This window comes from Vigna umbellata, chromosome 5, assembly GCF_029865625.1.
Source record: "Vigna umbellata cultivar VRB3 chromosome 5, Vumbellata_1.0, whole genome shotgun sequence".
NCBI lineage: Eukaryota > Viridiplantae > Streptophyta > Magnoliopsida > Fabales > Fabaceae > Vigna > Vigna umbellata.
The window spans coordinates 3,520,061-3,530,586 of record NC_142169.1 but is presented as its reverse complement, the minus strand read 5'-3'; the positions used below and the strand labels follow the sequence as shown (position 1 = coordinate 3,530,586).

General features: G+C 36.2%; 1 long non-coding RNA gene across 1 annotated transcript; it reads left to right on the top strand.

The window, feature by feature from the left end:
* The first annotated feature begins 4,206 nt into the window (after positions 1-4,206).
* Positions 4,207-5,213, top strand: LOC148197539 (uncharacterized). Its single transcript, XR_015786677.1, has 2 exons — positions 4,207-4,477; positions 4,831-5,213. It is a non-coding gene; the product is annotated as an uncharacterized LOC148197539 (long non-coding RNA).
* The last annotated feature ends 5,313 nt before the right edge of the window (positions 5,214-10,526 follow it).

The window sequence follows — 10,526 nt, the reverse complement described above, 5'->3', positions numbered from 1 at the left end:
CTCACCTTGGATTCACACCCAATTATAGCACCTTCTTCTTCCAACCCCTCTAATACAGAAACCATGTTTCCTTCTTCATCAGAACCCACCTTACAAGTTATAATTTCCAAATACTCCACCCTATTCTCCACTCCTACATCCCTTCCTCCCAATCGTCCTACAGACCATTCCATCACATTATCCCCAAATACACAACCCATTTCAGTTAGATCATACCGTTATCCCCATTTTCAGAAGCAAGAAATCGAGACTCAAGTTCAGAAAATGCTCGACTCGGGTTTCATTAAACCGAGCAACATTCCTTTCTCCTCCCCAGTCCTCCTTGTCAAAAAGAAGGACGACACTGTTAAGGACAAGTTTTCAATACCCACCGTCGATGAATTGTTGGATGAGTTAGGTCATGCATCCTGGTTTTCCAAATTAGACCTCTATTCGGGCTTTCATCAAATTCTCATGGTACCAGCTGACTTTAAAAAGACCGCTTTCAGAACCCACAATGGTCATTTCGAGTTTCGTGTAATGCCCTTTGGCTTGTGTAATGCCCCCTCTACATTTCAAGCCACCATGAACGATTTGTTTCGTCCCCATTTAAGACGATTTATTATTGTATTTTTTGATGACATTCTTGTTTATAGCCCTACATTATCTGCGCATGTCGGTCATTTGGAAGTCACCTTCCAGTTACTGCTTTCCAATTGCTTCAAGTTAAAGAGTAGCAAATGCTTTATTGGACACAACTCCATTCAATATCTTGGGCATGTGGTTTCCAGTGAGGGTGTTCAACCAGATCCTGAAAAGCTCACTGCAGTACAGAATTGGCAAATCCCTACAACCCTCAAGTCTCTTCGTGGGTTCCTTAGTCTCACTGGATTTTACCGCAAATTTGTTTTTGGTTACGCCTCAATTGCTCATCCTCTTACTGATCTTCTCAAGAAAGATAATTTTTTGTGAAATGATACAACTTATGCGGCTTTTGTGGCCTTGAAGAATGCTTTATCAACAGCACCGATTTTGGCCATCCCAAAATTCGATTCAGTGTTCACTGTTCAAAACGATGCATCAGGTATAGGTATGGGGGCAGTTCTCTCACAACAGGGTCACCCCATTGCTTATTTCAGTAAGCAATTCTGTCAAAAACTTCGGAATTCCTCTACCTATATACGTGAATTATGTGCCATAACTACATCAGTGCAGAAATGGCGACAATACCTCCTAGGCCGCCGCTTTATCATCCAGACCGATCAACGATCCATCAAGGAATTACTATCTCAGACGGTCCTCACACCAAAACAACAAACTTATCTCTTTAAATTGTTGGGATTTGACTTTGAGATTCAATATCGCCTTGGTAAGAGCAATGTTGTTGCTGATGCTCTCTCTCGGGTGGAGGATATTTTTGCTGAGGGTACCAAATCTCTACTAGTGTTATCAATCCCACAGTCAGACTTCTTGCTATATCTCAAATCATCTCTGCAGAGTAATCAAGATTTCATTTCCTTAAGGGATCAAATCACTGCCGCACCACAGGATTTCATTTCCCGTTGGTGCCATCTACTTGTTCTCTCATTCCCCTACTGTTGCACGAGTTTCACTGCACTCCAATGGCGGGACACACAGGGATCTCTCGAACATTGAGCAAGTTAATGGCTAACTTCTATTGGCACACAATCCGCAAAGATGTTAAGGCATTTGTCGAGCAATGCAGCACATGCCAGCAAACCAAACTGCCCACTCAACGTCCTTCTGGCTTGCTTCAACCTATCCCCCCTCCATCTCACTGTTGGGAAGAGCTCTCCCTTGACTTTATTAATGGCCTTCCTCCTTATAAGGGGTTCACTACTGTACTCGTTGTGGTGGACAGGTTCTCTAAGGGCGCACACTTTGGTATGCTTCCAAAATCTTTCTCTGCATCTCAGGTGGCCTAACTATTTGTTGACATAGTGTGTAAGCATCATGGTCTCTGTCATAGCCTCATTTATGATCGAGATCCCATCTTCATTAGTCACTTTTGGCAAGAACTTTTCCGCCTTAGTGGCATTAAGCTGCGTATGTCAACGGCTTACCATCCTCAAACGGATGGCCAAACGGAGGTAACCAACAAAGTATTGCAGCAATATCTCTGTAGTTTTGTGCACCACAAACCGTCTCTATGGGGCAGATTTTTATCTTGGGCACAATGGAGTTTCAATACTTCTGTCAACACTTCGACTGGATTCACACCATTCGAAGTTATGTTTGGCCACAAGCCTCCACTCATGCCTCCTTTACTTGAAGACGCGACATCGAATGCAGCAGTGCAACAAGAACTCTCTACTCGTGCCGAGATTCTTCAAAAGCTCGCCTCCAATTTGCAAAAGGCGCAAGCAGCTATGAACAAGTGGGCTGACCAGCACCATCGAGATGTGCAATTTGTAGTAGATGATTGGGTTTACATTCGCCTTAGGCCCCATCGTCAATCCTCGGTGACCGACACTACTACGGGTAAACTCATGAAAAGGTTCTTCGGTCCTTTCAAAATTACAAGGAGAATTGGTGATGTTGCTTATGAAATGGATCTTCCTCCTACTGCTAGGATCCACAACATTATCCATGTTAGTCTTCTCCGTCCTCACAAAGGACCTTTACCTTCTTCCCCCTTGTCTCTTCCACTTGACATTGAAGATCACCAACCAGTGTTAGAACCAACTGCTATTGTTAACTGGAAATGGGATAATTTTGTTTCCCCTCCAGTAATTTAGGTCCTGATTCAATGGCAGGGCATGCCTCTCGAAGAAGCAACTTGGGAACCATGGCTTCAGATTCAACAACAGTTCCACCTTGAGGACAAGGTGCTTCTTGAACCAAGGGGAGATGTAAGGAATGAAAGGCCCATTTCCCTCATTCCTCCTTTAGACCCAAGTCCAGTTATTGCCACAACACCTACATCTATGGGACCGTTGGAGGAAAGAAGTAAAAGATTCTCTCACCAACCACGTTACGTTAGTGATTATGCAGTTACATATCCTTCAACCCATAAAAAGGGAAAATCGGACAGAGGGAAATGATTAGATTTATCATTACATTTTCATTAATTTTAATTGCATAGGTGTTTTTTCTCTACAAGGCAATTGTTGCATTTATAGCACAATTTTGTATTGAAAAAGGGAGGACATACAAAAAGAAAATTCTTTCTCTCTGGAAAATTCCTTTCTCTCCACTGATTTCTCTTTCTCTTTATGTTACTTCATTTCTCTGCTACCTGCAGCATCTTTCACTGTCTCATTATTTTAATACATCTATTAACTCTAATACTCCATTTTCTAGGTTCTTACACTCATCACATTAGTGAAATTCCCAAAATCATAACCAAAATTTGTTAAAAAAAACATTTATATCCAATGTCTCCTTATCCTTAAACTAGCTCTTTTTAAAAACAAATAATTAATTTCTTTCTAAAATCGGTTGATGTTCTGAAACCAATGCACCTAAGAAAACCAATGTGCTACGAGTAACCCATTCTAATTTAATCGCATCCCAAAGCTTAATATTTATACATCCAATTATCAAATAAAATACTCAAATATCACTCAACAACCCCACAACTTCAGCATTGCAAGATCAACACTTGTAAGAAAAATTACATAACCACTGCCCTCTAATTTATCACCTAAAATTAATAAAAGAAATATTTAAATACATTATAAATCTACATTATAAATACATGAAGAAATTTCACTTACCCTACTAATCATACTCTTATGCTATCATTTGGCTTTTAATATCCTTTTAATTTCTCATAACCTTAATTCTTAATTCTAATATCAAATTGTCTAATTTCAATCGAGCCACGTCACGAGCTTTTTCTTCCAAATTTCACTGCTGCCAATAACCTCGAAAATAGTCATTTCATACAATATAACAAAACAATTTAGCAAAACTTGCCACTCATGGCTTTATCACTGCCAACACTTAAACCACAAAACACAATAAAACTCCAATGCGCCAATATCATCTGCTGTCATAAAAAAAAAAGATAAAGTTTCTTCAACAACTGTGTTATGACCTTTTTTTTATAACGCGATGGTAGCTTTTGATTATTGTAAAAAATATTTAAAAATTGAAATCTTATGTGGATGTGGATGGCGTTTCGGAAGGAAATATGTTTTGCGGTTTCATTTTGAAAAAAATTTCATCCTCCTCCTCTAAAAATTTGAAAGCTCTCTCGTCTCTCTCGTTCTTCTATCTTGCTTTTCCACCGTTCTCGCTCTTCTCTCTTACTTCTCTTCTTCCTCCTCGTCATTTTTTGCTTTCTTGCCATTTCCTCTTCCTTTTTCATCCATTGTGACAGCAAAGGTCACCTCCACCAAAGCTGCTCCACCAGCATTATCGCATTCTACCTCTCTGCCTCTCTCGTGCTCTCAATGAAGGAGTAAAGGTGTCTTCTTCTCGAAGGTTTGGGCATTGTTAAGTGAAAATAGGGATCTTTTGCAGTATCGAGGTACGTAGATAGTGAAAATAGGGATCTTTTGCATTCTCTTACTGTTAATTTTGTTGTTGATAAATGAGTTTTCTATGAAGTTGTCACACGATTTTTGCATGTTGTTTTATATGTTTTATGTTGGTTTGTAAATGTTGTTGGTGATGAATTTATTGTGGAAGATTTTGTTGGCATTGGTGGAAGTTGTGATTTGGTTCTTTACAAGCATATTGTTATTGTCGATAAAGATTAATGGAACCATCTAATAGCAAAGTGAAAATTTAGTCATTTTACTTTTGTGTATTGTTGATTTAATGTTATGGAACCATCATTGTTATGAAGTTTATTATCTTTTGTCAATTTTTTGAAGTCAGGTGTGCGCACATGGAAACTGGGTTCACAAAAGTGAGGATGCCCATGGAATGCATGATGTTCGCCGAGCTTCTTCCCCTCCGCAATGCTGACACAAGTTATCAACGACATCCGCGATCTTCGCATGTTAGTGGGAAATAGACTTGACAACATTGACGCTCGAGTAGGACACCTAGAGGGACAAATCGAAGCTCGGGTAGAACATCTAGATGAACAAATGGATTATATATGCGGTTGCTTCGACCAACAAGGATTTGTCTTATATTTGATAGTATTGTGTTTCTTATTTTTTAATGTTTTTTTATTAATGAAGTACTTTTTTATTATTTTAATGTTTTTTTAATATTGTAATGTTTTTTATTAATGAATGAATTACGTTATTCGATTTCTTATCTATTATGTTAAATTCTTCGACTAAGAATGAATGAATTACAATGTAATAAGTTAATTGCACTGAACCACCTATCTGGGATTTGGCCTTCACAATTGAATGAACTAAGATGTCTTTTGATGCACTAAATAATCGATTACCAAAAGGAAGTTGTACAAAAGGTTGCCCAGACTATGTTTTTGAGTGATTTTTTCAATTTTTTTCCTTGGATGAGTGAGTCTCCTCATCATTGGTGGTGTTTAGTCCTTGGATGAGTGATTTTCTTTATCATTGGTGGTGTTTAGTGCATTAAAATATACCTTAGTTCATTCAATATTGGAGGCCAAAGCTTTGATAGGTGGTTTGAATAAAGGTGGGTCAAAACCATGAGCATTGGTGCCCAAGTTATGCACTAAATACGACCAATGATGAGGAAACTCACTCATCCAATAAAAAAATTGAAAAAATCACTCAAAAACAAAGTCTAGGTAACCTTGGGAAGCCTAGTTCTCCTGGTTGGGGGGCCACGTTCAAATTTCTGTACAACTCCCCAAAATGCCTCTGGTATGTAATTGATTACAAGAGGCATTTTGGTCGAACGTTGCTCCCCAACCATGATAACTAGGTTGCCCAAGGTTTTCTGGACTTTGTTTTTGAGTGATTTTTTCAATTTTTGTCTTGGATGAGTAAGTTTCCTCATTATTGGTGGTGTTTAGTTCATAACCTAAGCACCAATGGTCATGGTTTTGACCCACCTTTGTTCAAGCCACCTCTTTGGGCTTTTACCTCCAATATTGAATGAACTAAGGTGTCTTTTGATACATTAAACACTAGCCATGATGAGGAAACTCACTCATCTAAGGACTAAGAAATACCAATGATGAGGAAACTCACTCATCCAAGGAAAAAAATTGAAAAAATCACTGAAAAGAAAAGTTCAAGCAACCTTGGGGAGCCCAATTATCCTAGGTCAGGAGTCACATTTAACTTTTGGTACAACTCCCCAAAATGCCTCTAGTAATCGATTACAGGGTCTTAGTAATCGATTACTAGAGGCATTTTCGGGAGTTGTACAAAAAGTTGTACAAAAGGTTGCCTAGACTTTGTTTTTGAGTGATTGTTTCAATTTGTTATTATTGTAATTTTTTTTATTAATGAATGAATTATGTTTTTCGATTCCTTATCTATTATGTTAAATTCTTCAACTAAGAATGAATGAATTACAACGTAATGAGTTAATTGCACTGAACCACCTATCTAGGCTTTGGCCTTCACAATTGAATGAACTAAGATGTCTTTTGATGCACTAAATAATCGATTACCAGAAGCATTTTGCGAAGCTGTATGAAATGTTGTACAAAAGGTTTCCTAGACTTTTTTTTGAGTGATTTTTTAATTTTTTTTTCCTTGGATGAGTGAGTCTCCTCATCATTAGTGGTGTTTAGTCCTTGGATGAGTGAGTTTCTTCATCATTGGTGGTGTTTAGTGCTTCAAAATACACCTCAGTTCATTCAATATTGGAGGCCAAAGCCTTGATAGGTGGTTTGAACAAAGGTGGGTCAAAACCATGAGCATTGGTGCCCAAGTTATGTAGTAAATACCACCAATGATGAGGAAACTCACTCATCCAAGAAAAAAAAATTAAAAAAATCACTGAAAAACAAAGTTCAGGTAACATTGGGAAGCCTAGTTCTCCTGGTTGGGGAGCCACGTTCAAATTTTTGTACAACTCCCCCAAAATGCCTTTGGTATGTAATTGATTACAAGAGGCATTTTGGTTGAACGTGGCTCCCCAACCGGGATAACTAGGCTCGCCAAGGTTGTCTGGACTTTGTTTTTGAGTGATTTTTTCAATTTTTTTTCTTGGATGAGTAAGTTTTCTCATCATTAGTGGTGTTTAGATCATAAGTTAGGCACCAATTGTCATGGTTTTTACCCACCTTTGTTTAAACCACCTCTTTGGGCTTTGACCTCAAATATTGAATGAACTAAGGTGTCTTTTGATGCATTAAACACCACCAATGATGAGGAAACTCGCTCATCCAAGGACTAAGCAATACCAATGATGAGGAAACTCACTCATCCAAGGAAAAAGATTGAAAAAATCACTCAAAAGAAAAGTTCAGGGAACCTTGGGGAGCCCAATTATCCTAGGCCAGGAGCCACGTGCAACTTTTTGTAAAACTCTCCAAAATGCCTCTAGTAATCGGTTACAAGGTCTTAATAATCAATTACTAGAGGCCTTTTCGGGAGTTGTACAAAAAATTGAACATGCCTCCCCAAGTAGGAGAATTGGGCTCTCCACGGTTGCCTAGGCTTTGGTTTTGAGTGATTTTTTCAATTTTTTTCTCTGGATGAGTCTGTTACCTCATTAAGACTTCAAATCACATTGCACATTAACTTTTCACTCAATAATAATGTGGATTGGAAATATCTGGAGATATATTAACATTTCGAATAATTATTGCAATCATTTTCATTGAGTTAACTTTACAGTGATCTTTATTTAGTATTGTTCAACCTCATTTTAAAAAAACATTTAATACACATATTATTGTTGTTTAGGACCATATCCAGCATATGGAGTTCTTAGCGCACAACTCTTTTTAACTTACATGTCGTCCTTTCTTCATGCGCTTGTATACATCCATTTTCTTAAATTCTACAGTTTTATCTTCTAAACAAAACTTACCCCTCGAGGCAACCCATTTAACATATAACTCATTGAAGACACTCCTACCAATCTTAACATTGTCATGCAACTCTAAAAACCAACCAAATGGTGTCTTTTGAATAAGCTTCTCTGCTCCATAGTCAATCTTCAATTTAAGCACCAACTAACTTGGTTTTGAAACCATGTCGCACACACAACTGAATTAAAAATCAACTTATCACGTCATAACAATGCAAAAATGGAATAATGAAAGAGGAAACAGGAAAGGGGATAGGGGAAACGCGAAAGGGATAAGGAGAAATAGGAAAGGAGAGAGGTGTCTCACTGAAGAACGTTGAATTGAAAAAACAAACCGCCTCAACGGAGGAGGGAAATGTCTTGACGTCGATGATGGTAGAAGAAACGAGAAAGAGGTCATCAGAGGTTGAATTGCCAGAGGAAGGAGAGAAAAAGGAGAGAACAAAAATAAAAATGGAAGAAAAAGATAACCAAAATAAGAATGGAAGAGAGAGAACCAAAATGAAAATAGAAGAGAGAGAACCAAAACGAGAATAGAAAAGAGAGCGTAAAATAAAAATGAAAAACAGGGAAGAGAACGAAAATTAGAATGAGAACTCTACTACCTTTTCATGCCACTGTTTAAAATTAAAAAAAAATTCAAACGAACCAATATATTTGATACGTAATCATGGTGAAAAAGTTATTAAAAAAAAGTGGTTAACATTAATACTAACAAAAATCACCATGCCACGTTGCTAAAATAAAAAACGACTTCTGCATCACCAATATACAACACACAGGCTTACTTCTCACTAAAATTGGATTCATACAATGAAATAATACCTCCAAATTTGCTAACCAATTAATTAATAAAATATCATTATTATACATCAAAACTACAACATATAAAAAAATATTTATTTATCATCCATGACACATATATAATATACTATTTCATACAAGTCTTCCCACTCTATAAAATATCAAATATTATAAATTATATGTTTTCTAATAAACCGCACACCAAAATTGCTAACTCAAATTTTCAAAATATTCCATACTAAGCATACTAAAGTTAATCCTATTCATGATATTATATACACTCAAACTCTATTATGAAATAAATATTTACATTTCCGTTTATGAGCTTACCAAGGTATGTTGAATAACCAAAATGTTGGTTAATACACGAACTGCACAACTTAACAAAATCATCTGTTTCTGTAAATATTTCTGGGACCGAGAGACTGACTGCTGACGTGTCTGGGCTGCTCGCTCGTTTCCAAACTCTTGCTATTGGCCGATCGGTGTTGGCACAAACTGATCGGTCTCCTTCTTGACGAGGGAGGATATACCTACAAAAAGCACTCCGACACTCAAGTTAGGCGTGTGGTTGAAGAGTGTTTGAGTGCCTGATTGACACTGTTTGTATATTTGGAGAGTAAAGGGGAGTGTATAATGCTTAAGTGAAAAACGTAGGGTTAATAAAGTGTAAGTGGAATCCTGAGCTGATATAAACCCAATAAAATATAAACAGAATAAAATATAAACAGATTACTTGAAAATCCGGTTGGTTGTTTATAACCTGCTTTATCAATATTTTTAATTAGATATTCTTTGATTATTTTATCATCTGCTGGACTGTTGACCCAACAATAGCTTAAGCGTTGACCCAATTGTGATCCAATCTTTAACCTAAGTGGATGGATCGATCGGTCTTAATCACCAACCGCTCGATTAATATTTTATACGATACATCATCTATCCATACTAAATTGTACCACAACACTCATCACACCAATGAATAATAATAGATATCTCATATCACAAAACCAAAAGCAAATAGTTAACTTCCATTAAAGCACCACAAACTAAAGGAAAAGATAGGTAGTTCTCCTTATTCAATGCAATCCAATGTCCCACGTTAAACTTCAACTAAACTTTTATTCACCCAACTTACAAATAACCATTCCATTAGCATAAAAATATAATAAATAACCATTAGCATAAAAATATAATAAATAAATTCAAAGTACTACAATTCAAAATTAAACCTATGACACCTATTTTATAACAAGTACTCTAACCAACTAAACTATAAAACCGATTAATTGTAAACCTAACTTAATAATATGAATCTAATACTATACTATAACTTTATTCTGTAATTTTTAAAAAATTCTAACAAGTTTGAGAATCAAACTCATAACCTCTATTGTCAACAAGTTTTAACCATCTAAGTTAACTCATTTTCTTATAATAATGTAATAAATTAAAATATACTGCGTCATTTTTTAATTTACGAAGAATTACGAAAAAAAAAGACAATTATGATTGGTAATTATAAAATTATTATGTTAGTTCAAATATCATATTTAAATGACATAATTTTAGTTCAAATATTTTTTAAATTAAAGTCATAAAAAATAACACTACTTTAATTTAGAATATTTTAAATATCAATATCACAGTTTCTTCTCAATCAAGTTAACACGACTTACATGTAATATTTTTTTTTAAATAGACCAAATTCGATATATCTTTTAGAAAATGCACTAATGGAGCTTTTGCCTACAGAATTACAAGGACTAGGTAAAAATCAAATTGAAATACTACTAGGCTTGTCTACTGACCCACAAAAAGTCATTAAATGG